The sequence below is a fragment of the Atta colombica genome, unplaced genomic scaffold (assembly GCF_001594045.1).
Source record: "Atta colombica isolate Treedump-2 unplaced genomic scaffold, Acol1.0 scaffold80, whole genome shotgun sequence".
Classification (NCBI taxonomy): Eukaryota; Metazoa; Arthropoda; class Insecta; order Hymenoptera; family Formicidae; genus Atta; species Atta colombica.
Window position 1 is genome coordinate 219,840 of NW_017259573.1, and position 7,053 is coordinate 226,892.

The following is a 7,053-nucleotide window of genomic DNA, read 5'->3' on the forward strand; positions in this document are numbered from 1 at the left end:
TAATATAAAATAAACATTCAATAAATGTTAAATAAACGGTACAAATACATAAATGTTTCTTTCTTTACATTTCATGAATTCAAATAAATAAATAATATAAAATAAACATTTAATAAACATTTAATAAATGTTAAATAAATGGTTAAAAATTTTTTTTAAAATCATTTCAAATGAAAAATAAATTTAAAATAAAAAAATAAATTTAAATAAACGTTAAACAAAACATATTTAAACATATTTTTTCAAACATTTATTTCAAATGAGAAATTAATGTAAAATAAATATTTAATAAATGTTAAATTCATGAATTTTGAAAACGAATCGTAAAAAAAACGTAAAATTAATAAGAAATAAACATTTAAAAAACATTTTAAAAATGTCTGCTGATTAGGCGAGTTCGATTCCTGGCCGAAGTAATATTTTTCACAACAGATAAATTTATTTACAGATATCGAATAAATTATGATCTCTTTAATAAAGATATTGTGTATCAAAATTTAATTATGATGTTATTTCAATAGTTTCAATAGCTGTGTTTTTAAGTTCGGAAAAATTAATTCGGCGCGTAGTTCAAATGACTACAAATATAGTATACAATATCTCTAACTCGAGCATCTGAAATTTCTAGCTTGGTTTTTATGATAGGAAAACATATTTCAGATAAAAAATGGAAAGGTTTCAAAAGGGAGTTTGATGATGTCTTTCTTCTAGAAGTACCAAAAAGATATAAGAGTCACTTCTGTTATTTTTAATGGAATTATATAATTTTTTTACATAATATTATTCCTCTAATTACTCTAATTACTCTACATATAAAAGTATTAAGATATATGGTATATAAAATAAAAATAATAATTTACGAAATATTTTTTTCTTTATTGTGGCACATATTGACATGTTAAATAACTCGAAAACTATTAATTTTTTTGATAATCATACTTTAATAATATGGTAACTTTTATGAACAGAATAATGAGATCAATTGATGGAAAGAAAACATATAATTGCGTATTTAAAAAATTATCCATTTTGCATATATATATATTTTTTAAGCAACTGTGTTTTCTTTTCATCAATTAATTCATCTTATTATTTTGTTTATAAAAGTATTAAAATACGAAAAATTCAAAAAATTAATAGTTTACGAGTTATTTAACATTTTATGTCAATAAGTGCCACTAAAATATGTCAATAAAATATAAAATATCTCGTAAATTATTGATTTTTTGATATCTCTCTAACTTAATACTTTTATATACAGAATAATTAGAAGAATTATATTATGTAAAAAAAAATTATACAATTCCATTTAAAAAAATGAGGTGATTCTTACATCTTTTTGGCGTCCTATCTAGAAGAAAGACAATATGATCAAAATACATCCCCTTTGAAACCGTTCCATCTTTATTTGAAACATTTTTTCTTACATAAAAACCAAGCAAGATATTTCAGATGCTCGAATTAGGTGGGACACTTGTACATCCATATTTATATAGTATATATAAGTATATATTTATAGTATATATAAGTTCACATTGAATTATTTAAGCATTAAAGATCTGTTTCCGATTATGGGCCTTGATTTCCTATTAAGAAAATAAAAAATAAAAGAATTTAAAGAAGCAATGGAGACAGTGACCACCACGTCCTCGCCGTTGTCTCTGGATTTGACTGAGAGTGGTCATTTTTCAAGTAGGCCATTTTCGTCGGCTGAAGCAAATAATTAAATTTATACCATCTCTCTAATATTCATCATGTTTTCGGAATTTATTTTAATTTTAATTTTTTCTTAATGTTACTTCAACAGTGTTCAATAGAACATTGAAAGATAGCGCATTTATTGTACGAAAAATATATTAAATATATGATATACTTCATATATAAAAAAAAATTCAATTTTCCTTCAACATCGACACAAATTTTCCGGACAATCCAATATATATATATATATATATTATATACACGAGAGTCGTTTGAAAAGTTTTGAATCTCAACATGAAGATGGCATTACTCGTCAAAACTATTCTGTATTACAATGGTATATTTTTTGCAAGATACTTATGAAAATTGTAGCCATTTTAAATGCTTTGTTGTTGTTTGAGAGTCATTTGTGCCAGTCGATGTCAGTGTTTTTGTAAATAGAAAAAGTCAGATAAAATGGAATATCAATGATCGCCATAACAAAAATTTACGAATTGCGGTTCGAATTAATTAACTATCTACCATATTCATCAGATCTGAGTCCACGATTTTTTTCTATTTCCTAGGCTTACAATTAGACTCAGAGGAGGTTTTCATCAAACAAAACATTGATTCTGACAAAACTCTCAAACAACATGCCAAGACGCTATTTTATTTCTTATTTTTATAATTTACCATTTTAGTAACAGATTCATGATAAGTGATTCTTAAAATTTTTAAAAACCAGTCAAAAGAAACTTTTCTAATGTATTCGATTCATGATAAGTTCTAGCGCGGTATATGAAAATTTGACCTCATAAAAGAAGACACTATATAACATCAAAGAAATCTACTTTTCTCTAAGATATAAAATTATGATTACTATTTCATGTGGGTCCCAATAACTTTTTACTAAGATTCCGCAATAGACCAGAAATAGGACTTTTTTATTAGTTGTACAACTTTGCTTCCGCCGTTTTTTCCGAAATTCGAGGCTTTATTGTAAAAAACTGGTTATACATTTATTCAAAGTATTGTCCATCGCTGGCCACTACTTTCTCCCATCTTTCGGGTAGCGTACGAATCCCGCGTCGAAAAAACTGGTCATCTTTTGAGGCTATCCACGAATCGATCCAATTTTTTATTTCTTCATAAGACCGGAAGTGCTGGTCAGCCAGGCCGTGTGCCATTGACCGAAACAAGTGATAGAGGGAGTAACGTCTGGAGAATACGGCGAGTGGGATAGGACTTCCCATTTCAACGTTTTCCAAGTATGTCTTGACCACTTTCGCAACATGGGGTCGAGCATTGTCATGCTGCAAAATCACTTTATCGTGTTTCTCGTTGTATTGCGGCCGTTTGTCTTTCAATGCTCGGCTCAAACGCATCAATTGCGTTCGATACCGATCGCCTGTGATTGTTTCAGTCGGTTTTAACAGTTCATAATATACTACGCCGAGCTGGTCCCACTAAATACAGAGCATGACCTTGGATGTCAAAATTACCGTTCTTGAAGCGTTGAAACCACTCACGACACGACGTTCTTTCACTAATAGCGGCCTCATCATAAGTATTTGAGAGTATTCGATGAGCCTCAGCCGCAGATTTCTTCATATTGAAGCAAAAAATTAAAACCTCCCGCAAATGACGAGAATTTGGCTCGTAAACTGACATTTTCAATCGAGAATAACTTTATGATGCAGACACAAATCGACTAATGTTTCTATGGGGTTATGTTGACAGATGCCCAAGTTTATTGTATGACGTCTATGATCTATTTATTTCGACCACCACTTACCGCTAAAGCCATCTATAGGAAAACGGCGGAAGCAAAGTTGTACACTTAATATCTTCCTTCAAATTTTCGAATCATCTATAAATTTTTTTCTTTTTAAATTTGGTAATGGCAAATCTCTTTGTAACATTTTATATCCTGTATTACAGCAAATAAATTTGTGTTTATAAGCTTTTCATAAAGTTTCTTTTAATGATTTGGGTATTTTCTTGTAATTACCGCATAAAAGCAAAATTTGATTTCGATTTAAAAAAACTTTTTAAGAACATTCGACAGGTTATTAATTACGCTGTATGTTTTTTTGTTCCAATCTTTTTATCTTATGTTTAGCGAAGTTAGTAGTTACATAGCTTAATTTTATTTTACGTAATACTTTTTTACTCTTGTTTTATTCACTTCTTTTAATTCGTTATAACGTTTTAACCTCTCTATTACTAAAGTTGTTTTATTATTAATTTTCTGTTTTATGTTTTCATATGTTTAAAATCATATGTTTAAATCTATATTTTGATATTTTTAATTAATATTTTATTAGTTCTTATTTTCAATGTTTTTTTGTTTGTTAATAATAAAAAATTCGTCTCTGTAATAAATCACTACTTATTGTAGTTTCTAGCATATCTTTAAAATAAAAAGAATATTTATTACTTTAAAATAGTAATTTAAGTACTTATTATTAAAAAGTATTTGATTTTAAAAAATGCATATATACAATTTTTTGTAGAAATTGTATACACTCAAGTTATTGTAAAAAGATTAAAAAAAATTATCAATAATTTCTTTTTATTTACTTTTGAATGAAGTTGGATATAGCATTTGTTTAAAATTTTTTAATATCTCATTTTTATGCTATTTCTAGTGCCAAATGATGCTAAAGATACGAAATGTTCTATTTTAATAAGTAAATAATAACTTATGTTGATTATATACTTGTTTCAATAATTTTCGAATTTTACAATTCAAGTAGTCTTATATGTCCAAAGTAGAAGCGTATTATTTCACATATTATTAGATTGCGATTTATAATTTAATATTGGGGGGATGCTGGAGTTGAAAGCTAGAGTAACGAAATCATTGGTACATCACAATCGTATAAAAATCTCCGAATTGACTGAACGAAATTAAACATCTTTTTATAGGATTGAAGTAGACGCAAAATTAGATAGATGGGCAGTGAATTTTAAACTAAAATCGAAAAAAAATTAAAAACATACATTTTTCAACTCGTTGAGCAGTATCACTTGATATAGGTTCCTTAACGTAAAAGTTCAATATCTCTGGACAAAATGTCATTGCACCACTCGAATTACGTAAAAACAATACTGAGTTTATGGAACTAAAATTGAAAGCTTAAAAGAAAAAAAGATTTATATTGATTTGCAAATTATATGTGTACATGAGACATTCCACGTGAAAGGAACCTAAAAAATAAACTGTTTGGGATCTTTAATCATGAAAAGTATCATATCAGTGGACATATTGTTGAAGATAAAAAAATAAATATTATATTCTGTTGTAAAGTATATATTTTAGCGCCCTCGCGAAGCTTTTATAATATAATAGCGTTTTTCATTGGGAGAACTCATGCACATTGAGGCGCGGACTGCGTGTTTCATTAGGGATTTTAGAGCGCACGAAGATCGTGCGCGCTGTTTTATTGGTAAATCTAGTATCGAATTTTTGTACCACTTTTGTGCAAAAATCTGGCATGAGCCCCGAGAGTCGGTTGTGTGCAAAATATGGCGGCGCAAAGTGATGAAAATGATTTGAACAAATAAACTACTACTGGAAGTGATATTTTTCTTTTCATCTAATAGTAATGACGATTATTTATTCTCAAATAGAAAACGTGTTATCTCATACAAAACTTTTTAGAAGTGGTGTATAACTTTTCTTATAACGAGATACTCTCTAAATCTAAATCAGTAGATAATCACTGATATCAGTACCAAGTATGCCATTGGTAATCAATGAATTAAATATGAGATTCCTACCTAGTTGCTAATCTTTAATGTGTGATCTAACTAATCTTGTTTAATGCTTAAATTCAATGAATATAGTATAAAAGATTGAAATTAACATGCAAATAATAGTATTTTAGTTATATAATGCTCAAACATTCTTCCTTTCTTAGTTGAATTTGATTATCAGTTCAAAGTATGCCACTGGGTAATTAGTGACTATCCATTGATTCAGATTTAGACAGTAAGTTTTTGTAGGTTAGATTAGGTTAGGTTGTCATATTTTACTTGTAAATGTTTATATTGATGTTTTAGTTTAAAAACAATTTTCGAGTTTCTCGAGCAACAACATATAAAATTGTATGTAGATTTGTTTGAAAATATATTCTATCATCTCAGCGAACAAAGTCATGGAGATATTGAATCTACGTCCGCTGAAATACACGTTTTGACATTTTTGTGATGATAAGTTTGACATATTATTTTGAATATACAGTTATTATTTAATTGCCATTTAACAAATATTAAAATCGATTTGGAAATATATGTAGGTTTGCTAGAAATAAAATTGCTAAGAAAAGTTGCACGGAGATTTGGAGTGTGTCCTGCTAACGACTTACCGACAAAATAATAGAGTTATGGATTTCTTGTGTTATATAACTGGCAACGTTATCAAATTTTCGGATAAAGAAATTATTACAAACGAATTTTTTGAAGTACAGATTTTATTGCATTAATATGAATTATTGTTCATATATTATGTAAGAGCATTTATATAGTGAGTTATTTATTATCTATGTATAATATCTAGATTGCTGGTTTTCCTAAAGTGCTTGGCTGCATTGATAGCACATTTATTAAAGTGCGAACACTAGCATACAAAATTAAATCGACGTACGTGAACAGGCATCCCTTCAATCACGTTATAGGGTATATGCGATGAGATTTATTTACAGGAATTCCGTCAAAGATTCACGACGCACATGTTCTGAAATTGTTATATGAGGTGTTGCCAGGATATGCAAAGACAATAAGTATTATATACTAGGAGATGCAGCCTACTCTATATGAGAATGGCTAATTGTTCCATAAGATTATGGAAAGATTATGAAAATCTTTCCGAAAAGCAGATGTTCAATAAAAAATTTTTTGTGCTATACACGTAAAAATCATTTTACTTTCTTCTCATAAATTTCTGAGAATTTTTCAGGATTTTTTCAGAATTTTTAAATATCGTATTTTCTCATGTTGAAAAATAAGAAAAATAATAACGAGAAAATATAAAAAGATAATTAAAAAGATCACTTTTGCAACTTATTCTTTTAATTATTTCATACGCACGTTTTCTCATTATTATTATTATTTTTATCATACTAAACAATAATTCTACAAAAGAAAGAAAGATATATGGACATATATATGGACATATATATGGACGTATAATTATATAATACAGCATATGAAATATGTGAACTCTCGTATATACGCCGCACCTATCCAAAACTTAATTTATTAAGTATTATTTACTATGTTTAAGAAATATTTATATTTCATATTAAAAAATGACCCTTATATTTTTACTATATATCCTATATGGGATATATATATATATATATA

The 7,053-nt window shown here is 27.7% G+C and overlaps 1 protein-coding gene across 1 annotated transcript in view; it reads left to right on the top strand.

Moving 5' to 3' along the window:
- LOC108692711 (liprin-alpha-2-like) overlaps positions 1 to 7,053 on the top strand; it is a 40,716-nt gene that overhangs the window by 32,513 nt on the left and 1,150 nt on the right. The window lies entirely within an intron of this gene.